Below are 25,191 nucleotides of genomic sequence, written 5' to 3' on the forward strand. Positions count from 1 at the left end.
TGCGACATGCTGCGACTGTGACACGACAGTCGCAGAAAAATCCATCTTGGATTATAAAAATTGTTGCGCGACAATGGTGCGACAAAATGTGTAGCTCTAGCCTTATGTTCTCATGACTGGTGATTTGCAGCTGCTGTCGAAGGGTTAGTAGTGTTGATACCAGCCCAGCATTTACTTGGCATAAAAGATGTAGGCATAACGACATTCTAAATAGATACGGGCCTGGTATGGGGCTACACTGTGCCTCTGTGGCACTGCCTCTAGGAGGCATCATACAGTGGCAAATAAAGTGTGTACGGCACCAAAATGTGGAACCATAGGGACTGTATATGATGCACGGCTACTTCTTGAATTAGGTTGCCCAACATGAAAGTCAAGTTACAGCTGATGTATACAAATTTTACAGATTTGACTGTCAGGCAAAAGTTTTCAAAAAGTTACAAAACTTTGCCTGCCACGTGTCAAAGGATCTCTAAAGTGGCCTAGGGCACCATTGCTCTTTAAAGGAGACCCCAAGACCCCCGAAGTGAGCAGAGAGCAGCTGCACTTGTGTGGCCACCCTGCATTCTTTTCTGTGGGACTGCCGGAAATAGCGAAGCACTAGCTGAAATTTTTTTTTTTAAACTTTGGAAAAAAATCATGGTTACCCCATAACTTTTTTATTTTTATGTGAGCTGTGTGAGGGCTCATACTTTTCATTGACACCATTTTGGGGTGTGCATGAGGTTTTGATCACTTTTTATGAAAAAAGCAACCAAATAAGGGCGAATCTGCCATTTTGACTTTATTTTGCAGTTTTTCCATATGAGATAAATAGTTTTATGTTTTAATAGGACTGGCATTTTTCGCACACGGCAATAACTAATATGTTTATTTTTTTATTGTTTATGTACTTTTATTTAAATTTTGGGGAAAGGAGGGGGGTGATTAAAATTTTAATATTTTTTAATGTATTTAAAAATATTTATAAACTTTCTTTTCTTTGTTTTTACACTTTTTTATCGTTCCCCTAGGGGAATTATAAAACGCAATCATCATACTGCTTCTCTAATAGACTCCAATGCATTAGCAGTGTACAAGGGCTGCCGCACACTACATCCGGCTCCCCCAATCCTCGTTGGGGGAGCCGGAGCACGGCCGGGAGTGTGCACTCCTGGTTTTTATCCCTCCAGATGCTGTGGTCACATTTTACTACGGCATCTGAAGAGTTAAAAGTAACGTGGGTGCCATATATAAAGCCCCAACCGCTGACTTATATATACGTAACGTCATCAGTATTGGGAAGTGAGTCTGACCGGACATCCTCGCTAACCAGCTGTTCGAAGAGGCTGCGGTGCTTCGGTGAGCAACACGGCCTCTTCCTAGGCCAGTGATGTCACATTCATCCGTCACTTGGCCAATGTGAAGCTCCATTCAAGTAAATGGAGCTGAGCTAACATACCAAGCATAGCCGCCACTACAATGTATGGTGCTGTGCTTCGTAAGCTGCGAGGAGAATGATCGGTGGGGTTGTGGGGCGCCAGAGTCCCCTATTCCGTCGCTCCCCGATCAGATACTGCTGGCCTATCCTGAGGACAGGTCATCAGTATTAAACACTTGGAAAAACCCTTTTTACATAAATTTAAAGGGTTTTATTTCTTCACTTCAGCAGATGGCATATACACTCACCTAAAGAATTATTAGGAACACCTGTTCTATTTCTCATTAATGCGATTATCTAGTCAACCAATCACATGGCAGTTGCTTCAATGCATGTAGGGTTGTGGTCCTGGTCAAGACAATCTCCTGAACTCCAAACTGAATGTCAGAATGGGAAAGAAAGGTGATTTAAGCTATTTTGAGCGTGGCATGGTTGTGGGTGCCAGACGGGCCGGTCTAAGTATTTCACAATCTGCTCAGTTACTGGGATTTTCACGCACAACCATTTCTAGGGTTTACAAAGAATGGTGTGAAAAGGGAAAAACCTCCAGTATGCGGCAGTCCTGTGGGCGAAAATGCCTTGTTGATGCTAGAGGTCAGAGGAGAATGGGCGACTGATTCAAGCTGATAGAAGAGCAACGTTGACTGAAATAACCACTCGTTACAACCGAGGTCTGCAGCAAAGCATTTGTGAAGCCACAACACGCACAACCTTGAGGCGAATGGGCTACAACAGCAGAAGACTCTACCGGGTACCACTCATCTCCACTACAAATAGGAAAAAGAGGCTACAATTTGCACGAGCTCACCAAAATTGGACTGTTGAAGACTGGAAAAATGGTTTCTTGAACATGACAATGAGGTCACTGTACTAAAATGGCCCCACAGTCACCAGATCTCAACCCTATAGAGCATCTTTGTGATGTGGTGGAACGGGAGCTTCGTGCCCTGGATGTGCATCCCTCAAATCTCCATCAACTGCAAGATGCTATCCTATCAATATGGGCCAACATTTCTAAAGAATGCTATCAGCACCTTGTTGAATCAATGCCACGTAGAATTAAGGCAGTTCTGAAGGCAAAAGGGGGTCCAACACTGTATTAGTATGGTGTTCCTAATAATTCTTTAGGTGAGTGTATAATGTACAGGAAGTTAATACAAGGCACTTTCTAATGTATTGCTGGTTTGATTCATTTTTTTCCTCACATTATACACTGCTCCTATCCAGGGGTCACGACCACCCTTCAATCCAGCAGTCGTGGTCATGCTTGCACACTACAGGAAAAGTTGCTGCCCTCAGATGGCCAAGACCGTGGGATCTCGCATAGGCGGGCCCTTTTTCCCATAGTGTGCAAGCACGGCCACCGCTGCTGGATTACAGGGTGGTCGTAACCTCCGATATGAGCAGTGTATAATGTGATGGAAAAATGAATCCAGCCAGCAAAGGAAGCAATATGGACAATCAATGGCGTGCCTAAGGTGTTTGGCACCCAGGGTCGGTCCTTTCACTGGCATCCCCCGCCCTCCATACTTTAGAAAACTTTTCCCACACATTGTGCCCCTTCACAGTAGTGATGCCCTCATTGCATCCCTTCACAATAGTTATGCCCTCAATGCATCCCTTCACAGTAGTTATCCTTTCATTGTGCCCCTTCACAGTAGTTATGCCCACATTGCTCCCCCTCACGATAGTTATGCCCATATTGTGCACCCTCACATTAGTTATGTCCACACTGTTCCCCCTCACAGTTAATTTTACCTTCATTGTGCCCCTTCACAATAGTTATGCCCTCATTGTGCTACCTTTACAGTAGTTATGCCCTCTTCAGAGCAGTTAATCCCTTTTTGTGCCCCCTCGCGGTAGTTATGCCCTCATTGCACCCCCTCAAAGTAGTTATTATGCCTTCTCTGTGCCCCTTTACAGTAAATATGCCCTCATTGTGTCCCCTCACAGTAGTTATGCTTACATTCTTCCCCCTGAAAGTAGTTATGCCCACATTGTGACCCCCTCACAGTAGTTATCCCTTCATTGGGCCCCATTCACAGTAGTTATGCCCTCTCAGTGTCACTTTACAGTAGTAATGCCCTCTCAGTTCCCATCACAGTAATTCTCTCCCTGTTCCCCTTTAGAGTAGTTATGCCCTCTCTGTGCCTACTTCACAGTAGTTATGCCCTCTCTGTGCCCCTTCACGGTAGATGTGTCCTCTCTGTGTCCCCATAACAGTTATGCCCCTTTACAGTAGTAATGCCCTCTCTGTGCCGCCTCAGTGTTAATAAAGAAAAAAAAAGCAGTAACTACTCACCTTGTCCCATTCCTGATGACCAGATCCCTTTCTGCACTCCCCTGCGGGCACAGATGCCGTTGTAGCACTGTGTGGGAGGAGCACACGCATATTCCTGACCTGCACACTCCTCCCACACAGTCCAGCAGTGCGGTCTGTGTCTGCAGGGCTGAATGTGAAGCAGCCGACGGGGATGATGGAAGGAGCATGGGGAGCTGAGCGGTCTGTAAGTGAAAGGACCACCAGCTCTAGCAATGAGTGCTACCATCTGTATTGATGGAAGCGCTCATTGAATCTGGCACTTCCCTGAGAGCTGGCACCCGGGGTGGACCGCCCCAAACCACCCCAAACTACCCCCCCCCCCACCGACCCCCCACCTTCCGTAGCTACGCCACTGTGGACATTCACAGTACATGATTAACTTTGACTACATGATAAATTCCATTAGCTGAAGTGAGAGGACTCCTTTAAGCTTAAAGGGTTTGTCTCACTTCAGCAAATGGCATTTATCATGTAGATAAAGTGAATACAAGGCACTTACTAATGTATTGTGATTCTCCATATTGTCCTCATTTTTCCATCACATTGTACACTGCTCGTTTCCATGGTTATGACAACGCTGCAATCTATCGGCGGTGTCCGTGCTTGCACACTATAGGAAAAAGCGCCGGCCTCTCTGGTGGCCAGGACTGGAGGAGCGCACATAGGCTGGTGCTTTTTCCTATAGTGTGCAAGCACGACCACCACTGATGGATTGCATGATGGTCGTAACCATGGAAACGAGCAGTGTATAAAGTGATGGAAAAATTAATCCAGACAGCAAAGGCGGCAATATGGACAATAACAATACATTAGTAAGTGCCTTATAGTAACATTCTCTCCATGATAAATTCCATTAGCTGAAGTGAGAGGACTCCTTTAATCATTATGTAAATCAGAAGTTCTACAACTTTCCAATATACTTTGTATATCATCTATAAAATAGATACAATTGTATCTAGTTTAGAGTAGACAATGCTCTGTGAGCTAAACAGATTGATATATTGTAGCAAACTTGCAGCTGCTGATATGTTCAGCTCACAGAGCATTGTCTGGACTGGATACAGCTGAGAGCAGGGTGAGCTATGGACAGGGTTAGGCTACTTTCACACTAGCGTTTTTGCTGGATCCGGCAGGGCTCAGCAAAATCGCTTCCATTACTGATAATACAACCGTCTGCATCTGTTGTGAAAGGATCCGGTTGTATTATCTTTAACATTGCAAAGAAGGATCTGTCATGAACTCCATTGAAAGTCAATGGAGGACGGATCCTTTTTCTAGTGTGTCAGATTGTGTCAGAGAAAACAGATCCGTCCCCATTGACTTGCATTGTGGGTCATGACGGTCTTGCTCCGCATCCCATGATGGAAAGAAAACAGCAGCATGCTGTGGTTTTCTCTCCGGTATGAGAACGGAACGGGATGCATTTTGAAGCGCTCCGTTCTGTTCAGTTACGTTTTGTTCCCATTGACAATGTATAGGGACAAAACTGAAGCTTTTTTTCCGGTATTGAGACCCTATGACGGATCTCAATACTGGAAAATAGAAACGCTAGTGTGAAGGTAGCCTTAGTGCCTCTGAAATGGTGAGGCACAAAAAATCTGATTCTATCAGAAAGTTGTAGAATTATTAATGTATACATCAATGATACATTATTTACTTTAAAAGTCCCTTTAAGAATTGGCTAGATCGGGAGCTGACTATGCAGTGGCTGGGTTTGAAGTGGCCCCAATGCAAGGTTTCTAGACAAAAACAAGTCTTCCGACCTAACAGGGCTAAACCAGACATCCAAAAGGTCAGTCTTTCTAGTTTTGGTGGTAAACAAATCTGGCTTTTCCCTCCAAAACATGGTAACTGTGAATAATTACCAGCTTCTCATTATTAGCTAGAAAGTCCCAAACGTCTCTCAGTGTTCATTAACCCCTTCCACAATGTCTTGAAAATACAGTGCAAATGAACAGGATACTGTATATATTACAACATACATGTAAAATGCAGTTACACAGTATTAAACAGTATAAGTAAGTGCAAGTTAACCCTTTAAAGTGAAATAAAGCAAAGAGTTGATGACTTTGCATAGGGGAAACAGGGGCAAATGTCCACAAATGTCCAGAATTCAAAGTAACCCAGCTCCAGGGTACTGCAACTATATATTCCCCGGAGTAGTATCATATCAGGCTCTCATATTGAAGCTGAAGTGTGCTGATAACATAATATCCACTCGTAGAATTTGGCTTGTCCTTCCTTTTGCCTAATTCTTCTCTCCCACGAAGTAGCAGAACATCGCCTTCCCTTGGTCCTTCGATGACAGACACGGTCTGTCAGCTCAGCTGACCTCGGCTCACTTGCTCTCTTCTGCTCTCTTTCAAACTAGTCCAAACTATGAAGCATGAAAGATTTTTCAAGAAAACATTTAGCAAGTTCTAGATAGGAAACATCTGGATCTGGCTTGTAATGAATTGCCATCGGGGTAGTCATTACTTTCCAGTAGTCTGATTAAAGGGAGGCATTTATAAAGAATCTGCTGCAAACAAACTACATGAGAAATGTTTCATAGGTGTAACGTTGTTTTTCAAGTAGCTTTGTCATCAGGCTATACATGGGGCCCTTATGAAAAGAGTAGCTGATATCAGTCATACACATGAATGTGAATGTTTCTGGAGGTTCTCAGAACAGGAGATATGTGGTGATTATGGGAGCAACCAAATTTCTGGACTTTCTAGCAGTCACCCCATCTAGCAGTTTCGTACTTGGGTTGCACTTGAGTGGATTCTTGGAGTCTTTACGCAACTCTCCCCAATACATCAATGACCTCCCCACCTCTGGTTTCCAGCCCCACTGGGATGCTCTGGCAACTGGCACCCAATGGTCAATTTAACCAGTCTGGACAAGCACTGACTTCGGCTTTGACCTCTTGACTGTAAATTTTTACTCTAAGGCTACTTTCACACTAGCGTTAATATTTTCCGGTATTGAGATCCGTCATAGGGTCTCAATACCGGAAAAAAAAAATGCTTCAGTTTTTTCCCCCATTCATTGTCAATGTAGACAAAACGTAACTGAACAGAACGGAGCGCTCCAAAATGTATTCCGTTCCGTTCTCATACCGGAAAGCAAACCGCAGCATGCTGCGGTTTGATTCCGTCCTGGTATGCGGAGCAAGACGGATCCGTCATGACCCACAATGCAAGTCAATGGGGACGGATCAGTTTTCTCTGACACAATAGAAAACGGATCCGTCCCCCATTGACTTTCACTGAACGTCAAGACGGATCAGTCTTGGCTAGGTTAAAGATAATACAACCAGATCCAAATGCAGACGGTTGTATTATCAGTAACGGAAGCGTTCTTGCTGAACCCTGCAGGATCCAGCAAAAACGCTAGTGTGAAAGTAGTCTTACCCCTTCGGATCTTGGGTCTAATATTTGTAGACTGACCTACTGGTTTTGACCACTGGCCCATATTCTCATTCTTTTCTCATAAGAAGATCCCTAGCAACCGCAATAGAATTCTTTACAATCTTGCTTTATTTCCTTTATAGCATAACGTAATCTTCAGGACACGTTTCGGCCCGTCCCAACATTTATCAACTGATGACAAAGGTTGGGATGGGCCAAAACGCATCCTGAAGATCATGTTCATTTATAACTGAAATAATGCAAGACTGAGAAGAACTCTATGGCGGTTGCTGAGGATCTTCTTATGTGACAATTTTGGCAATTGCCTACCCATGGGCACCGCAAACAGTCATATTGATTGCTGACCGTACTGTGGCATTTTCTCATTCTGTCCTAGTCTGATCCTCCGGTTTGTCGCATTCTGCCTCTTCTTCTGCTCCTGGCAACGTACCCACCACCAATCAGTGACTACTCTGCGGACCAAAACCTGGGAACCCAACCGGGATAGTCTGAACCTTCCTAAAGAGGTGTTCCACCTTTTTTTTTTTTTTAAAGAGGCTGTGTCACTTCAGCAAGTGGCATGCATCATGTAGAGAAAGTTAATACAAGGCACTTACTAATGTATTGTTATTCTCCATTTTGCTTCCTTTGATGACTTCATACATTTTCCATTACATTATACACTGCTCATTTCCAAGGCTACGACCACCCGGCAGCGAGGCTGTACTTGCACACTATAGGAAAAAGTGCTGGTCTATGCTCACTCCTGTGGTGTCGGCCACCAGAGAGGCCGGCTCTTTTTCCTATATTGTGCAAGCACGACCACCACTGATGGATTGCAGGGCTGGTCTGTAACCATGGAAACGAGCAGTGTATAATGTGGTGGAAAAATGAATCTAGCCAGCAAAGGATGCAAAATGGATAACAACAACACATTAGAAAGTGGCTTTTATTAACTTTTTCTACATGATACATGAAACTTGCTGAAGTGAGACAACCCCTTTAACTTTTTTTAACTGTAACTGGAATCAGGTTGTACCTGTTGGAAAAAACATACTCACCTGCTCCACCCTGCTCCATAATGGTTTCCTGGCCTTGTTCAGCAATCTTCAGGTTCCCGTCCTGTAAATATCCATACCTAGCACAGTGGTGATGTATCTCTAAGTGGCACATGACTTAGCAATGACATCCCGCTTGGGGATACATCACTGCAGAGGCCAATCATTGGGTGCCATGGCCCGAGTGACCGCATTCTTCTAGAAGTTTACAGGACAGGGACCTGAAGAACAGAGCAGGGGGAGCAGGTGAGTATACATTTTTCAATAGGTACAACAGACTGCTATAGACACTGTTGGACACTTTAAGAGTGAAGAACAGGGAGATTCCATAAAGGAAAAAGCAAATATGAGGACTTCACACAAACTTTAGGCCCGTTACTAGGCCCAGTTAGATGGTTAGCATGCTAGTCTTAATGTTCCCCAATATAGAGAGAACAATTGTTGTTTCTTCTGCCATCCCACACTATTGCCCAAATCTGTGTCCTCTGTCCTCCCAGGATTCTCCTGTTGTCAACAACCAGTTGATTGCAAATATAGGTGCAGCTATATAGTTAGCACAAGAGTTGTCCTTCACAATATTGTCTTTGAGATTGGTTTGTCCAAGTCAACCAACCTTGCAGCAGGACTCTCATCTGGAATACTGGACCTTTAACCTCATCCTTTTCTCAGACTGTTATGATGATGCTAACGGAGCCACAATGTCTCCTGGCTTTAAAAAATGAGCTTGAAGAATTGTCTGAAGCTCAGATACAACACAATGTTGTTGCCTACGGTGTATGACCTAACAATACACTAAACAAAACCAAAAAGAGGATAAAAATCATTTTAAAGATTTATTGACCAGGTTCTTGGCCTCTTTTTTAGCCTTTGACTTCCAAGAAAACATGACCTTTCATTCTTTACTGAGACCCCAGCCAGAAAACTGAAGTATATTTGTAGAAATGCCTTGAAATAAAATGTCCTCGTAACATCAAACCTTCTTAAGTCCGGATATAGTTAGAGAAGACTTTTTCGAGGACTTTTCGAAAGATATCCTGCTCTCATAAAGGCTGTTTCTCTCAGAGTAATCCGGTCTCTTGAAGGTGGACATAATGGAGCTCAGTATGACAGTTCTGAGAGAGTTGCACCTGACTGGGTTGTACAAAGTCCTGGCTTAGGGGGATTATTTATGGAGCTTTTTCACATTCTTACATTCATTGTATCATACCGCATATATGCATTTAACATCCCCTCTTCCAAGACTCGGCCTTAGGCTACTACATCACGGAGGAATGGTTAACCAGATGGCCCATTCTTGACCTTGTCTAATTGTACCACAGCTAGCTCAGGCTTGATGGCTTTATTTTAAACCTTGGATTTAAAGGGGGCTAAGTAGGGGTCCACCACACCAAATAAGACATGGGCCCGCATCCAATGTTTTCTTAAGATTAAGGAGAGGTTACAGTACAACTTTAGTTGAGTCATAATCTGTTGTGATGGGAACCTTCACAGTTTGCAAGAACGAGTCTCAGATTTTGAGTAATTTATAGCAGGTGTAGACTTATTCTATGAGGAAGGTCATTTGCACTTGATGTAATTCCCCTTAAATCTATACATCCCCCAAAATAAAGAAGGAGTCTGGTAACCAAGCACCAGGAATGTGCCGAGGAGAACGACAAGACCAAGGTCATGGAGAGATCATAGAAGGACGTCTGGTGGATTCCATCCTCGGTTTATTTACACTGTATTAAGGGGCTATTGAGCAATCAATCACATTCCTCAGCTTTACTTATCACTTTGTTTTTCCTTCACCTCCTGGGTTAAAGATGATTGCAGATTTCAATGAAGGAATGCCCCCGACACTGGCCACTTGATTACCTATGATCCATACGGCTGGAAAGTATGATGTCACGATAAACCCATAAGCCACCATGAATGGGGTGTTGTTTAATAATGGATATGGATTACTAAAGTCGGGCCTGGTTTATGTTTGATGTTAACCACAAGGTCCCATTCATCTAGATTGCTGGTGGTGCAAAATTTGGAGTAGTAATCACCTTGTATCCAGAGGGCTTAATGCAAAACCTGTAACTGGACCCCCACCGACAAGGTGCCATTTATAATACTAATGTCTTCCTATGTGGCAGATGGGTCTTTGGGTCAACTGCTACTTCTGCACCCCTATAACTAGGTCAACACTTTGATATACCATTAGTCAGCATTAGTCAGTGATACAAAGACACAAGCGTAGAGTATGTCAGCCGAAATTTCCAAAAATATCCAGGGTCTGTTAGTCCTTGACTCTTTCTTTTCAAGTTAGTTTTAAAAATAATCTATATGCCTATATGTCATTACAGCCCCAGTGGAGGTTGTCACCTAGCATGGCAGCACTCCTGGAAGGGTGTGATAAAATCTCTCACTAATTTCACTGCAAAACTAGGTAGATTTGTCATTTAGAAGGCTTGGTAAAAGTTGGACAACCTATATCAGGGCCTTAAGAGAGTCTGTCAGCAGTTCTGGCCATGCTAAACTGATGACAACACTGCTCATAGGAGCTTCACTGCACTCAGCTCTTTGCTCTAGATAGGTAGATAGATAGATAGATTTAATGGTCTTTCACTTGTACCATCCAGTGTCAGTTACCTGTAGGGTTTGATTTGTGCCGTTGTGTTCAATGGCGGTTTATGTTTCCACTGCTCCGTGTGTCCTGGTCCTGGTTACTTGTGGTGTGAATCATGCTTATGTCCTTGTACGCCTTAGACTACTTTCACACTAGCGTTTTGTTAAGGATTGCAAAAAGACTTCTGTTACAATATTACAACCGGTTGTATTATGTCTTCTACAGCCATGACAGATCCGTCTTGAACACCTTTGAAAGTCAATGGGGGACGGATCCGTTTTCTATTGTGCCAGAGAAAACGGATCCGTCCCCATTGACTTACATTGTGTGTCAGGACGGATACGTTTGCCTCCGCATCGTCAGGTAGTCACAGCAGCGTTATGGTGTCCGCCTCCAGAGCAGAATGGAGGAGGAACTGATGCATTCTGAGCAGATCCTTTTCCATTCAGAATGCATTAGGGCAAAAACTGTTCCTTTTTGGACCGCTTGTGAGAGCTCTGAACGGATCTCACAAACGGAAAGCCAAAACAGTAGTGTGAAAAGTAGCCTTCTCTGTTTGGTATTGTGAGGGTTAATCTTTCCCTTGCTGTGTGTGTCAGCATTTGTTTGACTGATTGGTCCATTAGTCTGCTATATAGTCCTGAGTTCTGTGTCAGTTTGGTGGATGTTTCTTGAGTGCCGTGTCCTGTTGTGGTGTGCAATTACAGTATGTCTTGTCTTTCTTTCATGTCTTGTCATGTCTTGCTTTGTTCTGTTTGGAGTCCGTCTGTGCCCTGGTCATATCAAAGTCCTAGTTCATAATTGGGGGTCTTTCTGTTTGCCCGAGTCTGAATTCTGACCTAATGTCCTAGCCATTGTTTGTGCTCTGCTAGAGTCTGTATATGCTGGCTTCTGTCTGTATTCCTGTATGGCTGTGTCTTAGCCATGCTCGTGTATTTGCTATGCCTGAACAATGTCCAAGTTCCTGAAGTTCATTCCTGAAGTCTGTCTTGCCAAGTTCTGCTATGTCTGAATAGTGTCCAAGTTCCTGAAGTCCATATGTCTGCATGGGTTCCTGATCTGTTCCTCTACCAGTGCTCTGTGTTTTGTGCCATGCTTGTGTCTCTGGTGTTTTCCCCAGTGTCTCTGACCTCAGTAGGTCAGCTACCAAGTGCACTGGGACCATACCTGGAGGTAGTGGTCTGGTTACTAACCTGCAGCGAAGTCCACACCTCTCTACAGGGGTTAAAGGATAAATACCAGGATGATGCCAGAATAACAACCTTAGGGGATGGCTGGACATCAAACCAGTTACTTGGCACAGTGGTTCCACAACCATTGTCTGTACGCATGTCCATAACAATAGATATAGAGTTTTTAGTTTATAGTTTTTAGTTATGTCTGCACATTAGTCCTCTTCTGCTCTTTGCCAAAGCTTATAATAGGGTTCAGGGATTTCTCTATGCCAGTAGCTCAGTCTACTTCACTCATGTATCATTATCTTTGTCGTCTGGATGAACTTTTATGCATTAAAAGTTATAACTTAAGATTCAGATACAGAAATTTTACAAAATTCCACAAAATAAGTGAAGGGAATAAAAAGAAAATAACAATTGGATGTAGATTCCGCTATGTGAGATCTCTATTCCCAGTGATATATATCCTAATAATGTTGGATAATCAGGTATATACGTACCAGGATATAAATGAGGTCCCCTCATGCCAGTCTTTATACTGGGAGTACTGGCACACAGACTATTCCATTGTGTCCTCAGCCTGGAGAAGAAATGGATGGTCATCCTATTTTACTGACTTCCATTGCAGTACCCAGGCTAGTGCCATAATCAAAGTGGCAGTGCCATAATCAAAGTGGCTCCAGGAATCTGGAAGGTACAATAAGGTGGATGACGTGTTACGTTCCAGGTCAACCCTTGAGTGGTGGATTCAGACATCTCTGTCTGGGCTATTTAACAGCACACATCCCCCACTTAGCTATATCTTCTATGCTCATCCCCCCCCCCCAAAAAAAAAAAAAAAAAAAAATAGGAGAAGGGGATTATTATATCTGACATTTAAGTGACAGTGGATCACTGCTAAAGGGTTAATACTGTAATTTACGGTTAAACAATTGATGCTCAGGTTCACTACCTCAGAATTACTGTGATGATGATCTGTGTACTGTAAATCCCAGAAGGTGATGTATAGGTAGAAAGTAGTAATGAGTGAATTGGTTTGTCCTTCTTTGTACCAACCTGATTTGTTCATCCGCATACCTCATATTTGAAAAAACCTCATCGGAGGCAATACATTTTAATGCACATAGGGAGATAAGGATGATAACAAAGCAGGACATACCGATTCGCTCATCACTAGTAGGAAGTAGTTAATCTGACTGTTTTTAGTTAGATGCCGATAGCCAGGCTGGACCTGCCCCTCCCGGCTTGTAGAGCAGATAGTTCCTAGCCAGCAGAGCTAAAGGTAGGACCTGCCTTGGTGTGCTCTGTCAAGCAGTCTCTATGAATCCGGCATTGCCAGAAGCTAAATGAAAGCTGTCCGGCCTCATTAACTAAAATCGGGACCAGCGTAGGGTCTGGCAGCAACTCAGCAAATATGCAGAGAATCGGCCAGACAAATATCGCGGCCAGAACAGCCTGCCAGATCTCCTAGACTTAAAGTCTGTGCTGGACTGAGACAGTAAGGTTAACACACGTTTATGGCAATCGACTTTACTGCTCAGAGTAAGGGTTATGGTAATTACCTTCGGCGCCCAACACATTTCTGAGACAGACTGGCTATCCTTTGAAAGACTGCACCTTGCAATTGGGAACTACAGAAAGTATATTGAGAGTGATCACCACCATTCCCAAGGTATTTGGTCTGAGATCTGTATTTATTTAAAGGGGTCTGTATTTAGGTATTCTGCAGTCTTTTTTTGGGGGGATTTGGTTTGAGGTCTGTATTTATTTAAGGGTCTGGTCTGGGGACTCTATCGTCTGGAGTCTGCATTTAGGGGAATCTATGATCTGTACTTTATTGAGGGGACTTAGTCTGAGGTCTGTGTAATTTAAGATCTATATTTATGCATCATATGGTCGGTGTGTTGTTTATTGTAGTCGAGCTGTAAGCCGTGTACCGGGGTGGGCTCCCCAGGATACAGTGAAGTCACAGACAAGAAAAGCGACACAAACTCCAGCTTTTAGTAACCAATAAAACTTTACTAAACATTGACAACCAACCTAATGATGTAGGAATACGCAAGGTAATATTCCCCACCCCTGAGTCCTGTCCTAGTCCGGCTAGCCAACCCTAACTCGGTGGCGTGCACAGCAGAGCCTGAAAAGTCGATACTATGCCGTGGAATAGAACAACCCTGACCGATGGCGTCCATAGCAGAGCCTGAAAAGTCGATACTGTGCCACAAACAATCCCGGGCAGCCTGTTGAATACAAATCCTACCTATCTAACTAATGGCAGGTACAAGCTCAGTCTCAGATTCTTCAGGTACCACTAAAACAGTGCGATGAACACAACAAAACCCGGGTTCACTGACCTGTTCCCATCTGGTAACAGAGGATGTCTCTCATCAGGATAGTTCCAGGCCTGTAAGCACACCTGCGGCCTTGCTTAGTAGATGTCCTTTTCTTTCAAAGCTCCAATCTGCTCTGCTGGAGACAATCCCTTCTCCTAAGGATAGGATCTGGGTACGGAATGGGTGACAGTCCTCTCTCTACTATCACCCAGATCACTGCAGGACACTAATGCTGTGATGAGACCGGTTTGTGTCTCACACACACCATCCTCCCAAGATGTCTGACTCTCTCCTTCCTGTTCTTCTCAGAGAAAACAGCCTGCATGAGTCATAAGCATGAGTCATTAGCTCCTTTGCATATTCAAATCCAGCAGTCACTTTAGCTGTGTGGGGAAACAGCGGCCTCTAGTGCCCAAAATGCCAAATGACAGTTCCAATACAATTATGCACAAACATTATACAGGAAGAGCTGTTCCACAATCTCACAGAGCACCTATATGGAAGCCTATGACTTTCGAGGGAGTTGCCCCAGCCTCAAAGTGCATTACAGGTGTTTGGCATTTGTCAAGGCTACTGGTCTGGGGTCTGTATTTATGGTCTGAGGTTTGTATTTATTTAGGAGGTCTGGTCTGCGATCTGTATTTCTATGGTTTGAGATCTGTATTTTTTAGGGTGTCTGCTCCAGGGTTTGTATTATTTAGGGAGTATAGTCTAGAGTTTGTACTTATTTATGTCACGAGTTGGAGGTGCCAGGAGAGACCTCCGCGTCGTCAAGCAATAAACAAACAGAACTCACGTACAGACACACAACAGTTTATTGCACAAAACAGAATCAAAGGAGGAAAACACAGGCAAATTGATAGCTCTATGTACCGTCCGCACAGTGAGAGGAAAACCCCCACTGTGCCACTGTCTAGTAATACTTCAGAGGGGCATGACTAAGCAACTCCTGGTATTCACTAGGGCCCCAGATGGTAGGGTTAGGCTTTGCCGCAGGGAGTGGCCAGGGTCCACTCTGGAGCGTGAACTAGACAGTGACAACAGGCAAATACAAGCAAGCAACTAAAAACACAAGCAGAAGTTCATAGCAAGGAAACAGGAGTGACAATGAGCAGAGAAGGACTTGCTCCACCAGTAGTAAACTGCATGGCCTTGCCCGTAGCACTCTGCTGCAAAGAAAGGTGCAGCAAGGACTTGCTGAACATAGACATATGAATACAAACTAGGTGACTAAAACATAACTGGCAGAACAGATAACAAAACACAGGAAAGAGGACGGGAATGAACAAGTAGGAAACCCACAGAGCACAGACAGACAGACACGGATCCCATGGGTCAGCAGCATGGGAGAGTGAGTACAAACTAGGAGCAGGACAAGACAACACACACCAGGAGAGCTGCCCCAGAACTGAGGAAACCTCAGCCTTAGGCCCCATGCACACGGCCGTTGTTCACAGCCGTGTGCGGGCCGTGGAACCGCGGCCTGGATCCCTCCTGAGAGCAGGAGCGCACGGCGTCACTGGTTGCTATGACGCCGTGCGCTCCCTGCTGCCGGCACAGTACAGTAATACACTGGTATGATCTATACCAGTGTATTACTGTACTGTGCCGGCAGCAGGGAGCGCACGGCGTCATAGCAACCAGTGACGCCGTGCGCTCCTGCTCTCAGGAGGGATCCAGGCCGCGGTTCCACGGCCCGCACACGGCTGTGAACAACGGCCGTGTGCATGGGGCCTTATATACAGGTTCCATGGGTGCATCAGAGAGGCCACACCCATGGAGCAGACAGAGGATTAACTACTAATAGGCACACAGGGGAGTTAACCCATAAAGAACCACAAACACACAGGAACGGAGCTGCAGCGAGAGAATAGACAGAAGGTCACAGCCAAAGGTAACGACTGTGACAATTTAGGAGGTCTTGTCTGGGGTCTGTATTTCTTGAGTTCATGGTCTGTATTTTTATGTATTAGTTTAGGGCAGGGGTGCACAACCTTTTTTGGTCTGGGGGCCGCATCGCACATAGCTCTATTTCAAGGGGCCGCAAATAAAAAAATGTTGATTGGCGCTCATCTGCCTATTACACAAGCCAGTGCAAAGTGACTGGGGAGGACTGGTTACTACCATCTCCTGCCAATCCAGGTATAGGCGCCCTGCAGTAACCACATTACCTTGCTAGTGGGGAAGATGCCTATTGGTTAACGCTTGAATGACCAGGCCCGAAAAGGCCTTAAAGGGGTTGTCCAAGTTATATTTATTGATGACCTATCCTCAGGATAGGTCATCAATATCAGATCGGAGGGGGTCCGACACCCGACACCCCCTCTGATCAGCTGTTTGAAGAGAAGGCGTGCGCGGTGTCAGCGCTGCCTCCTCTTCCCTGTTTACCTTCTAGCCGTTGCATCTGCAGTGGTGAGCAGGTGTAATTACACCCAAGCCTTCCTATTGAAATGAATGGGACAGCTTGGGTGTAATTACACCTGCTCACCACTGCAGATGCAACGGCTAGAAGGTAAACAGGGAAGAGGAGGCAGCGCTGGCACCGCGAGTCTCCTCTTCAAACAGCTGATCGGAGGGGGTGCCGGGTGTCGGACCCCAGCCGATCTGATATTGATGACCTATCCTGAGGATAGGTCATCAATAAATATAACTTGGACAACCCCTTTAAGGACCAGACACGTTTTTGTGATTTAGCGCGCGTGGTGGTTCAAATGGTTGTAACCATCTTATTTGTTGGACTACCAAAATCATTTTTGCAACTATTTTTATTTAGGGGAAACTGTACAAAATGTTTTTAAAAAGTATATATTTTTTTAAACTATAGCTCCTTATTCTTTAAATATGCAAACTGACACCAAAATAAATTATTATAATTAGTTCTCTATTTTGTGTAGGCCGTTTTGCTATATAACATGAAAAGTTTCACGTGAATGCGGCGGTAATGGTGACGGTTTTGATTGGTGTGGGTGTTTTTTCTTTTATGTATATATATTTTTTTTACTTAATATATTTCTGCTACATAATATGTCCCCCAAGAGGTCATAAAAAGACCTTGGGGCACACTGTCACTTTTTAACATTTTCCACTTTTTCATAAAAAGACTGTGGTGGGACACTGAACACTCTTTTATTAAGCACTTTTTCCTTTTTATTTTATTTTTTAATTTATTTAGTTTCCACATTTTTTGGAATAATTTTTTTTAACTTTTTTATATATTTTTACCACATAATTTGTCCCCAAGAGGTCACTGAAAGACCTTTGGGAGACAATAAGTGACTTTTTTTTTGTACTATTACCACTGTAGCTGGAGCATCCAAAGGAGCCCCAGTTACAGGGAAACCAGCCTGCTGCGGAGGCTTTGTACCAGGGCAGCGCTCCTCTGTTCCCGAGACACCCAGAGATCACATGATCGCTGGGTCCACGCTGCAAAGCGCTCATAGAAGAGAAGGCAGAAGCGCTAATAAAGCGCTTCTGTCTTCTCCTCGGCTTCCCCGCTCTCACTAATAGCCGGGGACCCTTTCTGCTCCTGCTACAGTGCAGGAGCAAAACCTGGGATCCATCTGCTGTGCGGCGCTCTGTGCAGAAACACAGCTGATTGCAGGATCAGCTGTGTTTCTGCCCAGTAGGGTGGGGGCCGCAAACCATGGCTCTGGGGGCCGCAGGTTGTGCACCCCTGGTTTAGGGAGTCTAGTCTGGAGTTTGTATTTATTTAGGGTGTCTGCTCTGAGGGTTGTATTTTTGAGGAGTCTAGTCTGGAGTTTGTACTTATTTAGGGGATCCGATCTGGGGTCTTTATTATTTCAGGGAGTAAATTCTGGAATCTCTATTAATTTTGGTGTGTGATTCAAATACCAGTGATTGGGGGCATGTCCTAAATAAAAGGGTGGAGCATAAAGCAAAAAATTATGTTCAGCACCTCAGAATCTCTCTGATGTTTCTTCTCCAATGCTGGCAAGTGTGTCATTATTATTCTAAATGAGGTGTAAGAGGCTGGAGGCTTAGTGATTCCTGATTTTTATGTCCACATCTATTGCCAGGGACGTTTGAGCTCATGTACTTTATAGAAACTGATTTCATGTAGCACAACATCCAAAGCCATATAACCACGAGCAGTCACGCTTTATTGCTGCCTTGCACAACATGCTTCAGTCTCTTGGCAGGACAAGTTAATGGTGACTACGATGAACAATGGACTCCATTTAATGTCTCCAGAATAGCTGTCTATGGCGGTCAAACAATTCCCAGTTGTGATTTTTAGTGAAGCTCTGGAAGCACCGGCAGGCATACACAAACCCTCATTACCCTCTGTGCCAGCTACCACTTCAGCGGGATAGGTGGTCCTGATCTGCCATTGTCTTCGGCACTTCTATTCCCTATGTATTCAGGATTCCCCAGATCCGTCCTTGGGTTGGATTGGCAATCTATCAATATGTTCTATGTTTGACTTTCTCAGGAATGAGACAAAAGATGTAAAGAGCTCTGTTGACCCAGATTAAGAAGAAAAATAGAAGGGGAAATCAAACATCATCTACAGCTTTTGGCAGGGAGGGAGCAACGATCATGACTGGAGGGGAAAAGCATGAAGGATTGGAAGACAAAGTCAATTCATGATTCAGAGAGGAACTACAAACCCCAACATTGGCAAAGGGTGAGTGTACCCATCCCTCATTCTTCGGATAACAATATATTTAGAAATGAATTAGCACAGACTGTTTGAATTATAAAATTAATAATATATCCTAAGGGATTGTTCTTGAGACAGAAGAAGGCATCGTGCCACAGTCTTATGGAAGGTTCTGTTGGAGCCAATGAATGAGAAGGTGGAGAATTTATTGTCAAATGTTGGGGGATAGGTGGAGGGACTGTTCAGTTGTAATATGGCCTGGTAGCAGATGGAACAGTGACCAGAGCTCAGGTATGCTGCAAACAAGCTGGAATTTACTATGCAACAGTCTCTGATTGGTTGTGGCGGTTCCGCCTTCTCTGCTGTGCCGTCCCACGAGCAGCTTATCATACACCTGAATCCATTCACAACTTCATGTCTAATCTCTCAGGGTACTTCTTACTCATGCCAGTCTCATTAACACTGGAGGAAGGATTTACCTATGTCACGACACTGGCTTTTCAAACCAGTACCCCCAAAGTTGCCGGTATTTACCATTGGACTGTTCCTTGAATCACTGGTGTGTTCACAATCACTACAGAAGATGCATGGTGGGAAACCCTAGTTATAACAGAACACTTCCCCAACTCCCATGTGTCATGGCACCTCTAACACGTACTGTACTGTACTAACACGTATCCACTCCCCAGCGACATGTTGGTTGGTCACGGCTATAGACCATGCATGTGGTAGAACACCAGGTCTAATAAACTCTCCTAATAATTCCGCCACCATGAGAAACACAGCACCGTGTGCCCGTGTGCTCCCATGTGGTATGGCACTTCTCTGTGCCAACATGGCAGACAGTCCCCAGCACCATTTTGGTTGGTCACTACTACAGACCATGTACAATGGGAAAGCTCTAGTTTTAATATAACCCCTAAATAACTCCACCACCATGTGGAACACAGTGGCCTACACCCATCAGCTCCCATGTGGCATGGCACCTCACTATACTCTACCAGCATGGCGTCCACTCCCCAGCTCAATCTTGGTTAGTTATGGCCAGGCTCGTCGCTAACAGACAGGCAAAACAAGCAATTGCTTGGGGCCCCGAGCTGGGCCGGGGCCCCAAGCAGAGCCGGCGCTTGTCGCTCTAAAGAATCCTGCCTGCTGTGTTCGCTCTATGCTGTTGTTAATGTAGCGTGGCCGAGCTCTGTTTGGTCCGCTGTACAGGAGCTTTTGTTTACTGTACCTGGCCGAACTGACAGGAAGTGCTCACTTAGTGAGCACTTCCTGTCAGTCCGGCCGGGTACAGGAAACAAATGCTCCTGTACCGTGGACCGAACAGAGCTCGGCCATGCTACACTAGAGGTGGGGGTAGAATGAGAGTGACGGGGGGTGTGTGTGTGTGGAATAATGAGAGTGACAAAGGGGGGGGGTGGAATAATGAGAGTGACAAGGGAAGGGGGGGATAATGAGAGTGACAAAGGGGGGGGGTGGAATAATGAGAGTGACAAGGGAAGGGGGGGATAATGAGAGTGACAAGGGAGGGGGGGTGATAATGAGAGTGACAAGGGAGGGGGGGTGGATTAATGAGAGTGACAAGGGAGGGGGGATAATGAGAGTGACAAGGGAGGGGGGAAATAATAAGAGAGTGACAGGGGAGGGGGGGATAATGAGAGTGACAAGGGAGGGGGAAAATAATGAGAGTGACAAGGGAGGGGGGAATGAGAGTGACAAAGGAGGGAGGGGGGAGAACAGAGTGACAAGGGGGGGGGAGAAGAGAGTGACAAGGGAGTCCCCAGAGCCAGACCAAGAGCCAGAGACCAGATCATCTTATTGTCCTGGTGGTAAGTAGACAATGCAATGTGTTTATTATGTAATTGTTTAGTTATTAATACTACATTGGAAACAAATTTTTAGGGTCCATTCACACATCCGTGTGTGTTTTGCGGATCCACAAAACACGGACAGCGGCAATGTGCGTTCTGCATTTTGCAGGCCGACATTGCCGGCACTAAGAATATGCCTATTCTTGTCCACTATTGCAGACATGAATAGGACATGTTCTATTTTTTTCAGGATCGGAATTGCGGATCCGGGTCTGCAATTCCGGATCGGGGCCGGCCCCATAGAAATGTGTGGGTCCGCAATTCCGTTCTGCAAAAAGAGACAGCTACAAGAAGCTGGATTAACCCTAAGGGAAACATAGCAGTTCTTTTAATTTAAAAACTGAGAAAGGGGTGGAACATGATATGGGCAGATCATCTGATAAGGCGGAGGGGGGGGGTGGCAATTTTTATCTTGCCTAGGGCGGCAAAAATCCTTGCACCGGCCCTGGCTGTGCTGACTGCTGCTCTGTAGCGTGGCCGAGCTCTCCTCTACCTCCTGGCGGTACAGGAACAGGGGATTCAGTTTCCTGTTCCCGGCCGGACTGACAGGAAGTGTACACTGAGTGAGTGCTCACTTCCTTTTAGTCCGGCTACGGCCGGGAACAGGAAACTGAATCTCCTGACCTGTACCACGCGGTTCCCGGCCGGACTGAGGGACAGCCAGGAGGTAGAGGAGGAGAGCTCGGTAGAGGAGGTAGAGAAGGACACAGGTTTGTAAGAACTGAAAAATGTTAATGTGTGTGTTTTAAGTATGTTGGATTTAGTTATTGTGCACTTTTTTAATGTATATTGGATTGTATGGTACAGTGGTGTTTTTTGCAAATGTTCATTTGTTGAAAATGTTCAAATTTCATGCACATTAAATGCAACAGCAGTATTTGCACTGTAAACCTCCTTTTTTATTTATATAAAGTGTGGGTGAACTTAAACTGTATGGCTATACTGTGGTTCCTGTAGGCTTTGCGTGCGTAAGGTGGGGTGGGCGTGGAGGTGGGGGGGGGCCTCCATGTCTATTTTGCTTGGGGCCCCCAAATTCCTTCAAACGGCCCTGGTTATGGCTACAGTATAAGCACAGTATGATAACTGTAATTTTATTACATGACACGGAGGCTCCTATTGCTTTCTCTTTCTTTACTGACCAACCAATAGCAGCAAAGAAAACAAAAACAAGTAACCATGGTAACAAGACCCTCCCACATAATACCCATATAATAGTCCTGCTTTGCATAGATTCCTCCTCTTTCTTTGCTGCTGACCACTCAGATAAGTACTCACTGTGGTCTTCCTATTCAGTAGTGATTTGAGTATTATACCGTTTTTATCTGATTTTGGTATATATAGATGTCTTACATATAGTATCTATTTATATTCAGTTCAGGGTTTTTTCCCTCCCTTTGGTTTCCCTTTAGTTTTTGGCCTTTGTCCCCACTTGTCTTTCAGGAGTCGCTTCCCGATTCTGTTGTCACTTCTTATCCCTTATTTCTACTTACTATTGTTTTTCTCCTGCCTCCGGTTCTTGTGCCTGCCCGCTAACCAGCGTTCTCCTGCTGTCCTTGTCGGCGGCAGAAATCTCGCGAGATTTCGGCCGCCATCTTCTTCTTCCACTCACCTGAAGCAGGACCTACTTCCCTGTTCGTCTTCAGCTTCTGCTTATCTGAGACTTCAGGCTCAGCTCCCTGCCAAGTCCCGTCTATCTGTTCAGAGCGGCGCAAAATCTCGCGGGATTTTGTGCGTGTGTTCTCAGTATACGCTGGACGCTGCATCGCGCCTGTCAGCCCTTATGACTCCTGGTGTGATACTTGTCTGGTATTAACCCCTTTATCCTACATTTTTCTACCGCCTGGTCCCTTTCTGTGACCACAGTAGATAATAGGCATAGTAGACATAGGTATTTCTGATTACCCCTACATTGACAGATATCATGTCAGAGGACGGCTTCCCCAGTAACCCTATTCCTGAGGACATGGAGGTTACCCCCCATGCCCAGGTAGCAGGTTCCAATTCTGATGAGACACAGGCTATGGCAATCCAACACTCTGTGGCTGTGGCTATCAATGCCGCCATGGGCTCCATGTCCACTGCTATTTCACAGTCTATCTCTGAGGTCCTTATGGCACACTCATCTTCATCCGGTCCTAGTAGCCGCCCTAGACCCTTGACCTCACGGACAGCTAACGCTGATCCTCCAGCCTCCAGAACCACTAAGACTGGTGTGATGCTTGCCACCCAAGAGAGCGCGCTGTGTTCGAGCAAAAGAGCCTATGCCCGCCAGGTAGAAAAGGTGATACACAGTCCGAGTTCGAACTCGGATCAGAAGAGGAGGCGCAGTCAGAACCTGACATTGGTTCAGAGCAGGAGGACCTAGAACTATTGGAGGTGGACCCTCCTGGGCCATCGTCAGTTCCTAACCCCCCCTCTCTATCCCTCCCCCCAAGGTCCTTTCTGATACACTAGATGTTTTACTGGACCCTTCTGGAGAGCCGCTATTAGACCCGAGGTCCGCGGAGTGGCTCCCATCGGACCATATTGCCAAATATTTGGAGTCACGGGTACGCCAGCCCCCTAGCAAGGAGGCTAGGAACATATTGAGGCCTGAGTGCCCTAGACCCATTGTCCCTAACAAGGTCTGAGACACACCTGTTGTGGATCCTAAAATGATCCAATTTCTGGCCAAGTCTGGGTGGAACCCCCGTAAGGGTCTTGAGTCAGCTCTAAAGGCTTGCCAGGATAAATTACTAGATGTCCTAGGCCCCCTTTGAGTTGGCGGAATCCGCCAGAACCCAGAACACTCAAGTAGATCCAGAGGAACTCCGGGGATGAAGACAACGTGCTCTGTGTCTCACTGGCAACGCTAATACTTCTCTCTCCATTGAGAGAAGGAAAGCCATTCTGTTCAAGATAGAACCAAAACTTTCCAATATGGCCTTGACTGAGGCGGGCAAAGATGCCCAGGGTCTCCTCTTTGGAGACTCTTTTATTAAAGACTTGAAGACTTGTCCCGTTTTGTTGGTGCCTTCACGGCGCTGGATAAAGCCCAATCGTCAATGAGACGGGTTTTCCAGGGACGGGTCTTCACCAGGGCCGGCAGTGCTAGGGGCCGTCTATCCGGCCAGTCATCTTTCCAGACCCGTGGTTCGGGTCGAGGCTCCGTGTCATTAAGATCCTCGAACCAGGAATTCCGCCAGCCTCCCGCCTTCTTCCCCACCTGTGGTGCTTCTTGGCGGTCCCGCGGTACCAGAGGATTCTCGGTGTCCACACGCCCATTCGGTAAGTCTACCAAACCCTTTATCTTCTTCGACTGTTTGGGTAGGGGGCAGACTCCATCTCTTTTCCCACGCTTGGTTAGCCATCACTGCCAACCCATGGATACTCACTACCGTACAGGGTTTTCACATAGAATTGGTGGTTCCTCCCAGTTTCATTCCACCACCTCATCCTATTCCCCTCCCTGCCCAAAAACAACTTCTGTTGCACAGGGAGTTGAAGCAACTTTTTCTGAAGGGCGCGATAGAACTGGCCCCAGACCCCTCCGATTGCATTATCAGCAACATGATTCTGGTGGCCAAAAAAGGAGGCCAGATGCTTCCAGTGATCAACCTTTGGGCACTGAACGCATTTGTCCATTATTGCCACTTCAAGATGGAGGGCATCCACCTCCTTAGAGACATGCTCCTCCACGGAGATTGGTTGGTCAAGCTAGACCTGAAGGATGCCTATTTAACAGTACCGGTTTTCGAGACGTCCAGGAACCTGCTTTGTTTCCAAAGGAACATGAAGATATGGCGGTTTACCTGCCTCCCTTTCGGGCTCTCCTCAGCTCCTTGGTGCTTCACCAAGTTACTGCGCCCTGTCGTATCCTGCCTCCGCAGTCGCGGAGTTCGTATAATTGTGTACCTAAACGATATCCTCCTCATGGCCCAGGACCGTCATACCCTACTCACACATTTATCCTGGACAATGGACCTTCGGGTTTCTCCTCAACCTGGAGAAATCCTGCCTTACCCCTTCCCAATCCATGGAGTTTTTAGGCTTCACAATCAATTCAACGACGGAAACCCTCAGCCTTCCGTCTTCCAAGGTCCGGGCCTTCCGCAAGGAACTCCGTCAGACGTTATTCCTTCCACAAGTATCCTTACGTCACCTGGCCCGCATCATCGGCCTTCTTTCGTCCTCTATCCAGGCAGTTTTCCAGCACCCTTACTTTATCGTGCCATGCAACTCCTCAAGATATCTCACTTTCGCGCGGGCGCATCATACACAGATCTGATCACGTTAGACGAGGAGTCCAGGGACAAGCTGACATGGTGGATCCGGAACTTGGAAGTTTGGAATGGCAAAGCTATTTTCAGCCCGCGTCCGGACTTCACAGTAGAATCAGACGCCAGCCTCC

The sequence above is a fragment of the Bufo gargarizans genome, chromosome 3 (genome assembly GCF_014858855.1).
Source record: "Bufo gargarizans isolate SCDJY-AF-19 chromosome 3, ASM1485885v1, whole genome shotgun sequence".
Classification (NCBI taxonomy): Eukaryota; Metazoa; Chordata; class Amphibia; order Anura; family Bufonidae; genus Bufo; species Bufo gargarizans.